Source organism: Vombatus ursinus, unplaced genomic scaffold (assembly GCF_900497805.2).
Source record: "Vombatus ursinus unplaced genomic scaffold, bare-nosed wombat genome assembly UNPS02000577.1, whole genome shotgun sequence".
Classification (NCBI taxonomy): Eukaryota; Metazoa; Chordata; class Mammalia; order Diprotodontia; family Vombatidae; genus Vombatus; species Vombatus ursinus.
The window spans coordinates 5770589-5788909 of NW_020940355.1; the positions used below are offsets into that span (position 1 = coordinate 5770589).

The 18321-nt window shown below is 38.0% G+C and overlaps 1 long non-coding RNA gene across 2 annotated transcripts; it reads right to left on the bottom strand.

Annotated features, from left to right (window-relative positions):
• Positions 1–2573: 2573 nt before the first annotated feature.
• On the bottom strand, positions 2574–18271 carry LOC114051307. Of its 2 annotated transcripts, none has more exons than XR_003570137.1 (3): positions 18034–18271; positions 16634–16692; positions 2574–2785 (listed from the first exon to the last, which is right to left on the bottom strand). It is a non-coding gene; the product is annotated as an uncharacterized LOC114051307 (long non-coding RNA). The 2 variants fall into 2 exon arrangements; XR_003570139.1 differs by lacking the exon at positions 2574–2785 and adding an exon at positions 14645–15578.
• Between the last annotated feature and the right edge of the window lie 50 nt (positions 18272–18321).

Here is an 18321-nt window from a genome sequence, read left to right on the forward strand (position 1 = left end):
TGAATTTTGAGCACAGTTTTAATTTTGTTGGTAATAATTATTGGGTTAAAGGATCCCCAAGAATAGATATGCTTAATTATTCAGATTCAATAATTATTACCCATCAAAATTCAAACTGTGCTTTCAGCACTCACATTTCTATCAAATGACAGACATATCAGCTCCAAACAATTTGTAGCAAAGCATCACTTTACTTTGGCTTACAATGGTTGCTGACCATTACAATGGTCACAGACATATAGATTGACTCAAGTTCTTGCTTAGCTTAACAGAGATATGCAATGTGATAGAACTCTGACCTCCCTCCATTACAAGGTTAATATGTTCATAATGGATCTGCCAAAATACTTTTCTTCCTCCCAAATAACTCCATGGAAGTGAAGTTTGTAGGTCACATCGCTCAAGTTACTTTGACCTCGTGTTGCACTTCCAAAAAATACATTAAAACAAGCTTGCTAATAGGCTGGAAAGAGTTGAGGACTGAAAACAGTTGTAATATCTAGAAGAAAAAGAGTAGGATCTTGAATATAAGAGCCTGGGTCTGAATTCCAACTCCATTGTTTTCTCTGTGACTTTGGGCAAGTAACTTTTCTAGAATTCTATGGCCCCCAGTTTCCTCATCTGTAAAATGAAAGCTTTGGTTGTACCAATTTTTATCTGAGGTCTCTTCCCACTCTAAGTCCTTTTATTCTCTGTCCTGACCATACTCATCATTCTTCTTATGAATGACAGTCAATGGGGCACAAAATCAGAGCTAGCATATAAAAGAAGATTACCTTCAAGTCCATGTTCTTCCTCTCCCTTTCGTCACTTCATTTTTTCGCACAAACATGTTGTGGGAAAATATAATGACTTCATATAAAGGCTAATTAAAAGAAATAATGTTTTTTCAGCTTCTTTTAGTCTCCCTTCTTTTATTTCAAGTTTGTCCTGATAGCTTTTATATACTATGAATCTATGTGTTAATTTGTATGGTTGCACCAATAATGACAGTTTTAGCATCATCAATTATTCCTTAGTTGAAAATTTCCCTGAAAAAAACAAATGAATGCCACTGGAAAGCCAGTTCAATTTTGTGCTAGTTATAATAGATTCAACAGCATCTGTAGCCAGATGTTAGACCATAAAATAACTGGTCATTTATTGTTATATGAAGAAATAACACTTTACTATATATTTCTCCTTATTTCAAATATTGTTCTTCTCATGGTATTATTACTGTTATGGCTTCCTATTGGCTACCTCATCAAGTCTGAGTTTTTCTCCCCAGCTTTTAAGGCCATCACTAACCAAACTCCAACCTATCCATACAACTTATAGAATTACAGGTAGTTCAGAGTTGGAAGAAGACCACAGTGGCCAACTAGTGCAATGTAAAGAGTGTAGTGGCATCTGGCCCATACAGCAGATTCTGCTTCATTGGGAGTCTTCATGCAAAGACTTCATAGCTACTTGTCATATACTCCTGAAGACAGTACATTCCACTTTTGAAAGCTTTAATTGTAAGGAGGTCTTTCCTTATAACAAGCTTAAATTTTGCCTCTTTGCAAATTCTACCTATTACTCCCAGTGGGAATGCTAGGTCTGCTAATTACCCACTCATGTGAAAGTGAGCAAGTCCCTTAACCTCATTGGTCCTCACATTTGCATCAAGGAGTATTCTGAGTAAGTGTAAATAGTTATTCTTATTTTATATAAGAGCAACGAATGACATAGACACAAGACAAACGAGGGTCCACATAGTTATAAGACAGATCAGTGAGAAGCAGAAGGGGATAGATTCCAAATCTTGAATATTTCATAAGTGGAATCAAATGTGTGGTCCAAAAAAATCAATATCCATAGGCCTGGAATACTAAATAATAACTTTGTTTGTGTTTGTCCATCTTGAATGCTGCTCCCTCTAGCTGTAGCTGTCCAATTCCTACTCATTTGTCAAAGAGTAGCATCATGAAGTTTTTCATTATATACCCATCCAGACATCTTTTCTTCCTTTGAAGTTCCTCTTACTTTGAAGTAACACACCATGGCAGGTTCTGTCTTGTGTATGTACATTTATTTGTGTACAAATAGCTCTATGGCTGCTAAAAACTTTAAAATTTGGCAAGTTGGAAAGTATTTTCCTTCTCCTTAAAACCCGGCTGTGTCAATTAAACATATAGCGCACCCCATCAGTGTCTTTACACAAGCATACTAAAGCTTGCAAAATACCCAGATGGTATGCATGATAAGTGCTTATGGGGTGGAACTGAAAAAAAAAAGTCTAGATTGTGGCAAAAAGTCTGTTCATTTCCTCCCCTCATCATCTCAGCAGAGGCCTTCACTTTATACTTTACTAACAAAATAGAGGTCATTTGCCATTAGCTTCCTCTCCTCAATACCCCTTGATATTATCTGTCATTCTCTCACCTTTTACTCTAGATTCTGATGGAGAGACGCTGCTTCTCCAATCCAAAGCTAACCCCTTCTGTTGTGGTCTAGGAGTGCTAGGAACCCTGAAATTCAAGAGCAAAAGGTATGAGTTATGCATCAAAAGAATTCAACACAAGCCTTCTTTCATTCAGAGACAAGGTTTATTAAAACACCAGTTGGGGTGGGTGAGATTTTAAGAATCCATGCTATTGTGATGCTCGCTCCTCTCATCTTCTCTATTTCAGTGATCACATCACTTCCCATGGTTTCAAGTATTATCTCTACACAGGTGGCATTATCTGAATGGGGATCCCACAAAAGAGACTTAGAAGGAGTGGTTTGATAGGTAGGAAGAGAGTGGTGTCCTGAAAACCTAGGGAGAAGAAAATATCAAGAAGAGTATTCCTAAAGGGACTATGTCAGTTCCCTATTCAAGAAGCTCAAGGGACTCTCTTACTTCTTTGATTAAACAAAAACTTCTGTTTGGCTTTTCAAGTTCTTCACAGTCTGATTCCAGACCACCTTTCTAGATTTATCTGCATTATTCTCACTCATTCTGAGTTCCAGGCAACATGGACTATGTGCTTTTCTTCACACATGACATTCCATCTTCCATCTCTACACCTTTGCACAAGCTAGCTTTCATACCTGGAATGAATTCATTGCTCATCTCTTCCTTTTAGAATCCCTTTAAGACTCAGCTCAAGCACCACCTGGTATACAAGGTCCTTTTCAAACCCTGTCCCCAGATGTTCTTCCCTCCTGCCATCACAATTACAACATATTCACCAGGTAAGTATGGTGTCTACTGATATGTGTACATAATGTTTCCCCCATTAGATTGCAAGCTCCCTTAAAGGCAAGGACTGGTTTTTTTTTGTCTCTATATCCTCAGTGCCTAGGCACTTAACAAATACCGATTGATTAATTGATTCATGAACCCATCTTAATAATTGATGAAGATTATTTTTTATTTTAAGGAATGTTGTTCTATTTATATTTTAATTAGCCTGTTTCTGATGTCATTTATCTTTGTGCTTGGCTTCAAACCCTTTTATTTGGAAGAAGAAAAGGAATAAACATTTTAAAAAGTAAATATTGTAGCCTGAACAATAGAGTTGTACTTAGTTAAGTCAATCAGGGAATTTGGTGTTGATACATGTTAATATTTTCCCCAGACCATTATCTGGTGTTTAATAAAGAGTCAGGATAGTGTTTTCTGGAAGATTTTCTTTGCTACTTTTTTATTTTCTTTTTCTTCTTTTCTTTAAACAAAAAGATAAGTGAAAATGGAACCCATTTGTTTTTGTGAACAAATCAAATCAAGAGAAGCAAAAGGTAAGGGAGTTACCATGAAGTCCCCAAATATACTGCCCAATCAGTATAGCATAGCTGTTACTTACTGACCTTCATTCACTAAAGTCCTACCCTGATGCTTCATTTCAGAACAGATGAACCCCTGGGTTCTTGAAGGCTACATAGAGAGTAAAAACTGTTGTAGGTGCTACCAAGCTCCACAAGCCTCAAGTACAGATTCAACAATGGATTGTGCCTGATGTCTGAGAATCAACTTGGCAAAGCGTATCAATTCAACACCAGAAGTTTGGTTACCATATAGTGGAGAGTTTTTTTTTTTTGGGGGGGGGGGGCGTAGGCTTGATAATGGGGAGTGTGGAGAAAATGCAGCTCATCCAGACTCTATTACTGGGAGAGAAAGGGATTGTGATTTTTGTCAACAATGCATGAAATTGTAAGTTCTTGGAAGGCAGAGACTGTCATTTGCCTCTTTTTGTATCTCCAGCACTTAGTAATGCCTGGCACATAGTAGGTACTTAATAAATTTTTGTTGGTTGATTATTGATTAAACAAGTCAAATGAAATTAAGTGTCTACTATTGTGTGAAGAATTATGCTGCACACTGGAGCTACAAAGAAAAACAAAAACCTACTCTCTTTCAAAGGGTCTCAGTCTTAACAGGGAAGATAACACACCCACACCCACACACACCCACACACCCACACCCACACACCCACAACACACACACACACACACACACAAACTATATAAAAACAAGGTACATACAGAACAGATTAGAGGTAATCTCAGAGAAAAGGCAATGGTGTTAAGTGACTTGCCCAGGGTCACATAGCTAGTAAGTGTCAAGTGTTTGGTCTGAGGCTGAATTTGAACTCAGGTCCTCCTGACTTCAGGGCCGGTGCTTCTTTTTTTTTTTTTTTTTTGCTTTATAGTGAGGCAATCGGGGTTAAGTGACTTGCCCAGGGTCATACAGCTAGTAAGTGTCAAATGTCTGAGGTCAGATTTGAGCTCAGGTCCTCTTGACTCCAAGGTTGGAGCTTTATCCACTGTGCCACCTAGCTGCCCCCGACACTTATTTCTCATAAACATCTTTTCAACCTAGAGAGATGAAAGGTTGAGAGTCCATATTCCCATCCCATTCCTATCCCATGTTCCTAAATTAGTATGGCAGGTAGAATGTTAGAAGGGTGTGTTGGATTTCCTGACATGGCATCCAGTTGAACATGAAACCCTGGGCCACATCACTGCCATTGTCAATAAGGTTCAGAATGGAAGATGGAAATGACGCTTCTCAGGAAATGAAAGCTCAGGATGCTCCAATTAGATTCTTCACCATCCCCCAGTCTCTCTTCTTTTTTTCTCCTTTTTATCACTTGCTGGCTCTCTCATATTTCTCTCTTCTCTTCTGTCTCTGAAAATTCTCATCACCCAGAATTTATGACGACTCACATTCCTATATCTTCCACAAGGACACCCTCTTTACATTAGACTGCTCCATATATTGTGTATTTCATGAAATTTAGGAAATTTGAGTGATATCAGATGCTCCACCTTTGCACCTCCTGAGCTAGGGGCAATAAATTGACACCTATAACATGCCATCTTCACGTGAAGTATATGACACAATTTTCTTCCATTTTCTGCATTTACATGTTGAGATCCTGTTCATAGCTATCAATCATTTACATCCATATTTTCAATAGGATTGTTGGCTTATTTTCAGAGTTGCATTTTATGAGCAGGATATCTTTCCTTCATCCATTTTTTATTGCACAGGGATTTTCCATCTCACTAGTAAGTTTTTTTTTTTTAAATCTAAGCAGTGGTTTCCAATTTGAAAAAGGGAACCAAACCAAACAAACAAAAAACCAAACACCATGCAACAAAAAGCAGCCCACAAGCTGAATTCCAACCACTGGTATGTGTCATGGGAAGGTTACAGAGTCTGCCCAAACTGAGCTCATTAGTGATGACTGCACTGGCTGTAATTCTGGAAATTAGAGTATCTCAGCAGGCTGGATCATTCTGATCACCTTCATATCATCCTTTAAATTGGTTGGCCATCTTAACTCTCCCTCCACACAACCTCATTAGCTCATGGGGAAAGAGTGGCACAGCCATTTCAAAAGGCTGAATGTGTGGGAAGTAAGAATAAAGTGGCACCTTGTCTCCCAACGTGGTAATTGAAAGAATGGAAGGTACTTTGTAATTCTGCTAGGTCCCTGCCTCACCCCCCTCTACAACCACCCCCATGATGAAGACTGTCAAGGGAGAGAAAAATGATGAGGCTCAGGAATGAAAGGAACTCTAACAAAAAGAGATGCAGTGAATGAGAATTGGCCAAGAACACAAGTCTCCCAGAATTATTTTCCAGTCTCTGGATGGAATCTGTTACCTCAGTAGCCACTATACTGAGTTGCCATCACACATGTAAGCAATCATATCAGTATCATAGCTGCCAGTGGCTTAGGTCAAGAAAGCCCAGTGACCAGTGCCTATATCCTTTGCCTTTCCTTTAGGATAAGGGGTATGATGAAGATTAAACACTTTCCTCAGACTGTTTTCTAAAAGGAGTTTCTCTAAAATTCTTTCCTCCCAATTTAGATGAGGAAGAATCTTTCTTGGACATTTTCCCTAGATGTTAGTGAAATGACAAACTCATTTATTATGCCTTGGCTGTATACCATAGATCTAATTGCTACGTTATCACGTTACATTATGAAAAATTGAACCAAATTTAATAGATTGTTTTTCTGAGGCTGTTTGCTTTGTTTCCATTAAAATGCTAAGGATGGCATGGAGGGGGAAGGAGAGGAAAGCAGAGATTTTGTAGAGGTAGATATAGTAAAAATCTTGATAACACCAGAGTTGTCATTTTATAATTTTCTCAGCAGCCTCATGGACCTCATTGTGTCATCCTGTTGTTAGTCTGTGTTAATGTCTCTGGAATTCAGTTCTTGAGTTAATTCTAGGAAGTGTACATTTAAAGAATCATAGTATTTAGAGATAGAAGGGACCTTAAAGAGTCTAACGCACTCATTTGAGAGATGAGGAAACCGAGGTCTATAAGGTTGCACAGCTAGTGGAGCTAAGATTCAAAACTAGGTTTCCTTGACAAATCCAGTGTACGCCACAGCTACTAGCCCCCTTACCAATTTTATCATGTCAAGTCAAGAGGTCATCAAGCATGTATTAAGAACTTGCTATGTACCAAACTAAGTGTTGAGGATACAAAGGACTAGCAAGGAAGCTAGTGTCATTGAATCCTAGAATACATAGATAAAAGTAAAGTATAAGAAGATCAGAAAGGTAAGAAAAGCTTTAAAGATCAAATAGAAGATTTTGGATTTGATCCTGCAGGTAATGCGGAGCGACTGAATTTCACTAACTAAGGGGATGACAAGGTCAGACCTGAGCTTTAAAAAAAAAAAATCGTGTGATAGCTGAGTAGAGGCTGAACTAGGAAGGGGAGAGACTTGAAAAAAAGGGCCTCCAATTATCAGGCTATTGAATCAATTCAGGAAATAGGTGATGAGGTCCTATACCAAGATGGTGGTAATGTCTAAGGAGAAAAAGGGACATATATGAGAGGAGTTGTCAAGGTGAAAATCAACAAGTTTTGGCAGCTGATTGAATATGATGAGTGAGAGTGAAGAATCAAGGATATCACCAAGGTTGTGAGCCTGGGTGACTAGGATGATGGTGGTACCCTCCACAGTCATAGAGAGGTTAGGAAGAGAAGAATTGGGGTGAAGGGAAAAGATAAAGAGATCAGTTTTGGATATGTTGAGCTTGAGACGTCTCTGAGACATCCAGTTTGAGATGTCCAATGGGCAACTGGAGAAAAGAGATGGGAAGTCAGAAGAGAGAGGTTAGAGCTTGACAAATAGATCTGAGAATCATCTACATAGAGATGATAATTGATTGAATTTTTTCAGGATGTTATGGTGGAAAGAACACCGGTCTTAGAGTCAGGACATCTGGGTCCCTGACTCTAAGACACACTATTTATGCCTTCCTGAATCTAAGAACCAAGGAAAACCATGAAAAAGACTGTTTAACTCTGTGCAAATCATTTAATCTTTCAGAGACTCAGTTTCCTCATCTACAAAATGGTGATAATAACAAATAACATTTGTACCAACTAGTCCCATTCATTCTGAGTTCCTTAAGAAAAGAACTCTTTTTTTGGTCTCTCTTTGTTCCCTCTGTGCTTAGCATACTACCTGTGGCACATAATAGGTACTTAATGGTTGACCTCACAGGATTGTTTATGAAGAAAAAAAAATTAGAAAACTTAAAGTGCCATAGAAATGTGAGCTTTTACCAACAGCCTTCACAACTCTTGTATGATATTCCCAATCTGTGGGGAGACCCACACCTCATAGAATATCTTTAACAACTAACATTTATGTAACACCCTAAAGTTTACAGATCACTTTACCTATATTATTTCATTTGATCCCCACGAGAATTCTGCAAAGTAGTTGCTATTATTATGCCCATTTTACAGATGAGGAAACTGAAAGAGTTAAATGATCTGCCCAGGTCACAAAGTTAGTAATTGTCTGCAGTAGGAGTTGAACTTTGCTCTTCCTTTCTGGTGCCAAGTAAAGTCTTCTGGAGTAAACAATACCTATTAAACAGCATAGAAAGGTACAGATCTGAACATCCAAAGTAATGCATGAAACAGGAAGGAAGGAAGAAAGAAAGGAAGGAAGCATTTATTAAATGTCTGCTCTGTGTGTGTGTGTGTGTGTGTGTGTGTGTGTTTGTGTGTGTGGGTGTATGTGTGACAGAGAGAGAGAGACAGACAGACAGACACAGAGAGAGAGAGAGACAGAGAGAGACAGAGAGACAGAGAGAGAAAGAGAGAGAGAGAGAATATAAATAGAAAGACGTTTGAGAAGGAAAGGAATTAGCATCTGGGAAGATAAAGAAAGGTCTCCTGTAGAAGATAAGATTTAAGTCAAGTCAAGTTTTGATGGCAGCCTGAAAAGTGAAGAGGCAGAGGTGAGAGGGCAGAGTATTTATTCTTGGTATGAGAGATAGCCAATGCAATGATAGGGAAGGGAAAGAGGAAGAGTTCTGTTTGAGAAAGAGTGAATAATCAATTACTCAATAAACATTTATTAAGTACCTACTATATGCCAGGCACTGTGTTAAGCACCTGGGATACGAAAAGAGGCAATCCTTGCCTTCAAAGGAGCTTACAGTCTAATGGAAGAGACAATATGTAAACAAATGTAGACAAAAGAAGCTATATAGAGGATAAACAGCAAATAAATAAATGAAGGAAGATGCTAGAATTAAGGGAGGTTGGGGAAGCCTTCCAATAAAATATGAGATGTTTGGACTTAAAGAAAGACAGGAAAATCAGCAGAGTTCAGGAGAGAGAGGGCTCCAGGCATAGGGGACAGCCAAAGAAAATGCACAGACCTGAGCTATGAAACCCACAATTGTGAACTCACAATCTAAGGGTGGAGACAACAAACAAATATATATATATACAAATAAACTATACACAGGAAAAATAGTAAATAATTAATAGAAGGTAATAGAATTAAGAAGGGTTGGGAAAGGCTTCTTGTAGAAGGTGGGATTTTAATTGAGATTTAAAGGAAGTCAGAAAAGTCAGGAGATTGAGATGAGGAGGGAGAGCATTGCAGGCATGGGGGAAAATCAGAGAAAATGAACAGAGATCAGTATTTTTTGTGGAATAGCAATCCAGTGTTACTGGATAGAAGAATATGTAGCAGAAAGTAAGGTATAGGAAGACCGGAGAGGTAGGAGGGGACTAGGTTATAAAGGGCTTTGAATGCCAAACAGAGGGTTTTGTATTTGATCTTGGAGTCATGATAGAGAGCCACCGAAATTTGTTGAGTAGAAGGGGGTAATATGGTTGGGCTTTTGTTTTAGAAAAATCATTTTGGTGAGTGGAGGATGGATTGTACGGCTTAGGGTAGGGAAACACTTGAAGCAGACAGACCCAAAAGCAGGCCATTGCACTGGTGGCAGCATCAGCAAAGAGAAGGCAGTATATCGGGGGGACAGTACAAAGGTGAAATTGATGGGACTTGGCAACAAATTGGACGAGGAGTGGGGAGGCATAGTAAAGAATAGAGTGTGGTGCCTAAGTTGCAAGCCTGAGAGACTGGGAGGATGGTGTTACCCTCGACGTTAATAGAGAAGTTAGGTGGGGAGAGGGCTTATAATTATAACAATAATAGTTAACATTTATGTAGCACTTACTATATGCCAGGCACTGCTCTAAGCACTTTACAAATATCTCATTTGATTCTGAGGACAACTCTGGGAGGTTGGTGCAGCCAATACTACAAAGAGTAACCAGGGAGTCTGTGTCATCAGTGGGGAATACCCAACAGGAGATGGAAGCTACAAACAGGTGTAGATAATAGTCACCAGTATTTCACAAAAGGCATATGAGTGTATTAGATACAATGTCTTCTCAGCTATCATCATCATCATTTTTTGGTAATAAGATCTATGGCCTCTAATACATATTTGTCAAATTAGATTGGGTCAGGTGGAACAAAATATAAATAGTTTTATAACTCAACATATAATGATAAATTCATGCTAAATATCAAGGGTCTGGTTACTGCATTGAGAAGTCCCTTCTAAACCATTGATTTTACAAAGCCACAAAGAGCATTGTGCTGCTGAGGAGGATTGGTCCAAAGTCCAGCTGCTATTCTGATGCCCACAGTTTTGTTGGGACCGTGCCATCTAAGTCATCAAAGGAGGTCTTCAAGGAAAATTTTTCACCAATAAAAAAATTATTGTTGCATAACATTTTGAATCTAATGTGAATAGAAAATTCTGTTTGTACTCCAAGTCTGGTGTGTGGTGTTTTTTCTGCTGTACTTGGATGAAAGCACAAATGCTTAAACTAGAACAGACTTACTTGGGCTGTTTTACTTACTGGAAATATTTAGAGAAATGTATTTTAAGAAACGTCAAGGAATTAATTTCTGAGTGCACAAATTTGCAAGTTGGATTTCTTTTTTCTCAAATATACAAAATGGGTGAGTGGGTGAGGCAGGGATATCGAGGGAGGGGGGAATAGCAATATTGACATGTTAATGACTCATTAAGCTTTTCCCAAGTGCAGCTAAGTGTTGCTATGTTTCCAAAGGTGTCCTGGTTGGACCAAAGTCAGTTACAAATCCTTGCAAGCATGTGGAACTTGTAGCAGTAAACATATTTCTTTGCTATTTAATTAACTCCACCAAACAGAAGCCATCTAAAATACATTTCCAAAGGAAAAACAGCAATCACAGTTATTATAAAACATAGTTTAAACATACATACCACATGCAAACCTAGAGACCAACTCTGGATTTTAAATTTACAATTGCAAAGTAATGTACTCACCTTCTTTTTTCTATTTATCAATTTGTTAAGAAAGTTCTTTGCCTTCCTTTCATTATCCTAAGAATCAAATTCTAGAGAATAGCAGTAGCTCACATTTGTATACTACTTTAGAATTTGCAAAATTCTTCTGTGGTAGGCACCTAATAAATACTTGTCTTGTTTGACTTTCCATTGTAACAACCAGGTGAGGTGAGTGGTATAAGCATTATCACTCTCATTTCACAAATGAGGAAATGAAGAATGAGGGGGAGGGGATGTTAAGTGACTTGGTCAAGGTCATGCGTGAAGTGACTGGATGAAACAGGGCCTAACCCATCTTCCACTCCTTTTTTCCATTATACCATACTGCTTCTGGCAAAGATGTGTTCTGACATTGGACTAAAAATCATAACTTCTGTTCAATCCAAGTTTTGCCTTCCTCTGTGTTTGAGATCATTTTGCTTATTTTTACTTCATATTGTCATTAGATTTCTGACTTTTTTCTTTCACCAATAACCAAAGTGATATGTGACACAGATAGGAATGAAGTGTAGTATAATGTGGTAAAAAAGAGCCCTCATTTTTAAGTCAGAAGATTGGAGTTCTGCCCAGCGTCTGACACTAACTTGCTGCTTGTCCTTGGGTAAGACCTAAGCTCTCTATCCCATGTTACCTAATCTCTAAAATGAGGATGGTTGGACAACATTATCATTATTATTATTTGCGAGGCAATTGGGTTTAAGTGACTTGTCCAGGGTCACACAGCTAGTAAGTGTCAAGTGTCTGGTCTGAGACCAGATTTGAACTCAGGTCCTACTAACTCCAGGGTTGGTGCTCTATCCACTGCAGCACCTAGCCACCCCTAGGGTTGAACAACATTATTGCTAAGATCCACTGCAATTCTTCCTTTTCATAATCCGTGCTCACCCAATCAATAATCAGCAAGCATGTGCTAAGGGCATAATCTGTGTATTGCCCTGTGCTAGGCACAAAGAGCTTACCTTCTAATTGGGGAGAGAACATAAATAAATCAAAACATATAAGATAATTAGAACATATAAGATAATGTAGATGGAAGGTCACTGTAGGGGATGGCATGGATAGATGGGAAGGGTAAAGAGGACCAGGAAAGATTTCCTGGCACAGGCAATACTTGAGCTGAATCTTCAAGGAAGCCAAAAATTCTAAGAGTTGATGGTTGGGAAGGAAAACATTCAAGCATGGAAATAGCCAATGCAAAGGCAGAGTGGTGGGAAATGTAGTGTTAGGAGTGAAGAATAGCAAGTAGGACTGTGTAGCTGCATCACACAGTGCCATGGGAATAGAATGCAAAAAAAGGAAGTTGTCAGGCTGTTAAAAGATTCAAATGCCAAGCAAAGAACTTTATATTTGATCCTGGAGGTAACAGGGCTCCACTGGAGTTTATTGAGGGAGGCATGTTGGTGGTGGTGATATGCTCAAACCTATACTTTATTTTATTATGTTTAAATATTTTATTTTTCCCTACCCGTTAAAATAATTTTTAACATTTTAAAAAAAGTTTTGAGTTCCAAATTCTATCCTCCCCTCCTTCCCCCTCCCTGAGACAGTAAGCAATCAGATATAGTTTATACATGTGCAATCATATAAAACATTTCCATATTAGTCAATTTGTATGAGAAGACTCTAATTAAAAAAAAAGAATGAAAGAAAGAAGGTGAAAAATAACATGTTTCAGTCTGCATTCAGACTGTATCAATTCTTTCTCTGGAGGTGGATAACATGCTTCATCATGAGTCCTTTGGGATTGTCTTGGATCAATGTATTACAAAGAATAACTAAGTAATCTACAATTCTCCATCATACAATGTTGCTGTTACTGTGTACAATGTTCTCCTAGTTCTGCTCACTTCACTTTGCATCAGTTCATTTAAGTCTTTCCAGGTTTTTCTGAAATCATCCTGCTTGTCATTTCTTATAGCACAATAATATTCCATCACAATCATATACCATAGCTTGTTTAGCCATTCCCACAAAAAGAGCTATTATAAATATTTTTGTACAAATAGGTCAGACCTATACTTTAAGAAAATCACTTTGGCAGCTGAGTAGATACTAGATTGGAGTTAGGAGAAACTTGAGGTGAGGAAAACAAGTGGAAAGCTAATGTAATAGTCCAGATGAGAGGTGATGAGGGGCTGTACAAGAGTGGTAGTTATGTGAGTGGAAGGAAAGAGACATATACATTTACAAGAGTTATATGCATATGCATAGTTATAACTTGGTGGTCAGTGGATAGAATGCTGGACCCAGAGTCAGGAAAACCTAAGTTGAAATGCCATCTAAGGCACTTACTAACTTTGTGATCCTGGGCAAGTCATTTGACCTCTATTTGCCTCAGTTTCTCATCTGATTTACAACTCTTCTAGCTTCTTCTGATTCCAGCTTCAACCTCATCATTTAATGTGTTAATGGGCAAATCATTTAACTTCCTGAGCCTTCATTTTTCTGTCTGGAAATAAGCTTCATAATATCAGGGAGATAGTCATGGAAGACACCATTATTCTATATTGAACAACTTAAGGCAATGAATCACTGATATGAATTTCTAAAAGTTGCTTTACATCATTACTGTGTAACACCAAATCTCCTGAAAGAATTCTGATCCCATTCATAGGCTGCAGAATGATTATGATCGTTCTTAGTAGCTACCAGGAGGTGGATCTGAATTCAGACTTATCCTTCAAATCACCCCTTAAGAATTATTTTGGAACTAATACTATAGTCACGGTCCTTTTGACTCTTATAGGCAGCTCCAGAAAACTCAGAAGATGTGCAGGGTTCAATTAGAGCTATACTTATAGAATATTAGCCAATTATTACAGGTATGAATATTCCTGATGTCTCCATCTTGTTAGGTTGTGTTGGTTCTCTTAAGTGAAGAGCAACGCTTTCTTGGAGTGCTTCTGGCTTGTTCCCTTTCAGATTCTTCAAGTAAAATGGTGGTTCAGATTTCATAATGGTAGAAGAAATAAACTTTGAATACACAAACAACCTATTAAGGGGAGAAAAGCCTCAGTTGAAGCATGGAGGGGGGGAAGGGGAGGGGGGAAGGTGTAGGCACGGAGACAGGGACCAGGTTGTTTTTTTATTTGAATTTTCAGTACTTAGAGTAGCACTTTGCCCTTAGTAAGTACTTAAATGATTTCTCATTCATTCAATTGTTTATATGTATATGGCTATGTACAAATATCAATTGTGGCTATGTATAAATTTACATATATTTACTTTATAGTAAGCAATATCAATTCATTTCCATTCTCAAGAAAGAAAAGGGCCTTTGCAATTCATAAAATTCTAAGACACTAAAACATTCATATATATGTCATTACATAATAAGATATAATATAATAATGATATAATATAACACATAGTTATATATAATTAATTATATTATTATAATTATTGATTATTAACAGTTATAATATAAGAATTACATGATAATACATATAATACATGTTATATAAATAAGAAAGAGTCATAGAAATTACAAGTCAAACATTACAAAAAGAATTGCCATAATTCTAGTTTAACAGGTTCTTCTACATGGATATAGAACTAATCCAGTTAGAAGCTATAATTCTCTCATCCTTTGATGCTACGATATTTGTAATATTACAAGATGGTCCTTTGGTCTTCATAGGGTTCCAATTTAGAGAACCTCCAAAGAGGGAAACTTGGGAATATTGTATGCAACCAATAATAAAGACATTTCCTTTTAAGCTAATTGTTTTTCCACTATTCTCTGCTTGTCTTTAAGGTACCATGATTTGTCCACTGCCACTTGGAAATAGTCATTTACTTCGACAGTGAAGTTGCTGCCACCAGCAGGAGCTGTCCGGCTACAATTAATTTAGTGAAGGTTGGAAGGCTTGCCTAGCACAGCTGGGTATAATAATAGTCATATAACTCATATCTCTACAGTGCTCCGTGAAAACACTTGTAGAAAACTAAGTGCATTCAGTTGTGGGAACTTTGTTATATCCTTGCTGTAGGATGGGGGATGCATTCTACAGGGTGCTGGCTTTAAAGGATCTGGGTTTGAATCCTGATTCTATAACTTATAATATGTATAGAAATAGATTCCTTTGGTGACCTCACACAAGTCATTTAAATTCTCTGGCCCTAGTTGCCTCATCTGCAAATGAGGTTAACTTCATGATTTCTAAGATCACTTCTGGCTGGACAGCTATGGTCCATTTTCAGTTTTGAATCCTTTTGATTAGATTTGTAAGATCTGTATGATGTGATCCTCATATAAAACCCTTCAATCTGACCTCTTCTTCATTCTCAGCTCTGTTTTCATCCTGGTATTGATTCACTGCTCTTCCCTTCATCACCCTACATCCGCAGCCACCAACTCCATCTTCCACATAATCGAGCTGATGATTTGGCCCCAGCTCTTTCCCCCTTCCATGTCTCTTGACTTCAGCCTGTGGGCATAGAAATGTCTAAACCTCAACCCAGATCAGGTCTTGTGGTAGGGGGAAAAAGTGGAAAATATGGCCACCTACTAAATTTATATGTATCACGGTAATGAAGCTGCATCTGCGTGCATGAGGCGGTTCAAGGGTCAGGATCATGAACCTCAAATGTGCAAAGCAAAGAGAGCAAATCTGCAAATGTCAAGGGCTTCCTGTAGTTTTTAAAGCATCCCTGCCTAGACTGTGGGAAATGAATAGCTCAGCTCCTGCTTTATCTCTTTAAGGTGCAGGGCCAAGGAGTGGGAGGGAGAGGTCATGGAGGCAAAATTGCAGTTTCATTATCTACTTACTACTCTCCCTTCCCACTCCACATCAGACATGCCAAGAACACTTAGCAGATTCATAGACCAAGATTGGCATCCAAGTTTGAAGGAAAAAAAAAGAAAAGAAAACCAAGGGAATCCATTTAGAAATTGCTTCTGCTACCTCATTAATCTCTTACAACAAATAATACATGCAAAACTCAGGCTAGTGGGCTCTCCATAGAATAACATTTTTTGTGGGGTTATAACAAATTAAAGAAATAAATTAAGTCACCAGCACAGCAGGGAAGTACTTGAAACCTTAAGCTTTGCAGGCTTTTCTTGCATTCTAAAAATAAAATGACAAAAAGAGTCTTTTTCTGAAGGAAAAAAATATGTCTATTAATTGCCAATGCAATTTTATTTTTTTTTCTTTTTTGTTTCATTATTGGCCTCAGAGTGTTCCAAGAACCCCTGCCGTTCTCCACTCCCTACCCTTCAATCTATTGTTCACTGATTCCAAACAGAGGAAAATAAGATAGGGGAAGGAATGGAGGTTAGTAGTAATTGTTTTTTCCGCATGAGAATTTTAGAGAAAAGGGCCTCATACATAGAGGGACAAGAGGAATAGTGTAATACAAGAAGATCACAAAGGTGGGAAGCAGACAGGTTGTTAAGAGTTTTAAAATTCAAACAAAGCACTTTATATTTGATCAGGCAGGGGTGTGTATCAATAAATACGTGTTAAAGGAATGGACTTACATGAATAAGTTACATTCTGTTGATTAAAGACTGCCATATTTCAGACCATATCAAGAAGGCTGCAAAATGAAGAGCAGAGAGTTTGCAAAGTGCAGTGGACAGCAATGTGATAGATTCTGGTCCAGGCTTGTTTTGGATTTTTTCCTGTAAAGTATTCCATATCTATTTGTCAGTAGTGAGGGACAATATAGGCTAGATGATTTGGAGAAAAATAAAAGCAATGGTTTAAACTCACAGAAGATTGAAGGGACATTAGATCTGGGAAGTAATCGTCTAGTCACAATAAAATAGATTGAGAATTAGAAGAGACCTTCAAAGAAATGAGGAAACTGAGTCCAGGGAAGCAGAGTAAATCCCTCTGGTATAGAACCCAAGTTCCAACTCCAAATTTAGTATTCTTTATTCTTTTATTTTGTAAATGAAGCCCAGGAAACTTAAATGACTATGTCCAAGATCATGCAACTAGTTGGTTGAAAGAGTTGGGATTAGAAAATATTTTTCCTGGCTTCTAGTGTATGCAAAGAGCATACCTTAAAGTGCTACATCAATGGTAGTTCTACCAAAGGAGGATTAAATTGAGGGGAAGGGAAGATAGAGACAGAGGAGGAAGGGAGAGATATTTCAAAAAATGACCTATAATAGGAAACAAAAGACACAAATAAAAATCTTTCAGAACCTAGATGGCACAATGAATAGTTACTGGACTTAAAGTCAGGCAGACTAAATCCTGTCTTAGACAAGTCCCAGCCAAGCCACTCTCTCTGTCTGTCTGTCTGTCTCTCTCTCTCAGCCTCAGTTTCCTCATCCATAAAATGGGGATAAGGATAGCCTCTATCTTATAGAGTTGAGTGAAAATTAAATGAGATAGTATTTGTAAAAACACTTTGCAAACCTAAAGGGTCACAAAAATTTTATTTATTATCATATCAAGCATGCATATCTACCTAAAGATGACAAGTGTAAGCTCAGAGGCTCATCACTAGTAAAGACACTGAGTTTCTTTGGATGGTTGCTTGGGGCAGATAATTCCACAGCAAAAGGAACATTAAGAACTACTGAATCTTTTCATTCTATTCTTCAGGGAAGTAATATCAGGGGTGGGAAATTTGCCTAGATTCAAACTACTCTTATTTGGAGCAGAGCTTAAGGAAAAAGAGAAAAGTACCAGATCTCCATCATTCCTGGCCCCTACCTTCCCATACATCCTCAAATACTTCGAATTGTTTGACTATAGTCCAACTGTTACCTATGTCCTGTGAAGACAGCACTGCATAGAATGGGTTCAAACTCTGGCAAAGAAGTATTTTAAGCACAACAAAGAACTCACAGAAAGGGGTCTGAGCTGCTTAAATGGGTGGTCAAAGAAAGCTACTTGTGTAATAAGTTTATCTGTTTCTTACCTGTTTAGGTTTAGGTTAGCTTAGGTTGACTCAGATTGGCAGAAGTGGAGTTCCACCTCCAGGCTGAAGAAGATTAGTTATTTTGTGAGGTCATGTTGAGTTCTCAGAATCTATAAATGCCAAAAAAAACCCCCAAAACCAGGCATTTTCATTTAATTTATATGAAACTCCTATAACTTGTTGTGCAAGAATCAGACAAAACTTTTTTTTCTTCATGAGGCAGGATGGCTATTGGTCACTGAAGTCTATTGTCTGATTATGAACCATCATCCTTGTCTCCTCCTTTTT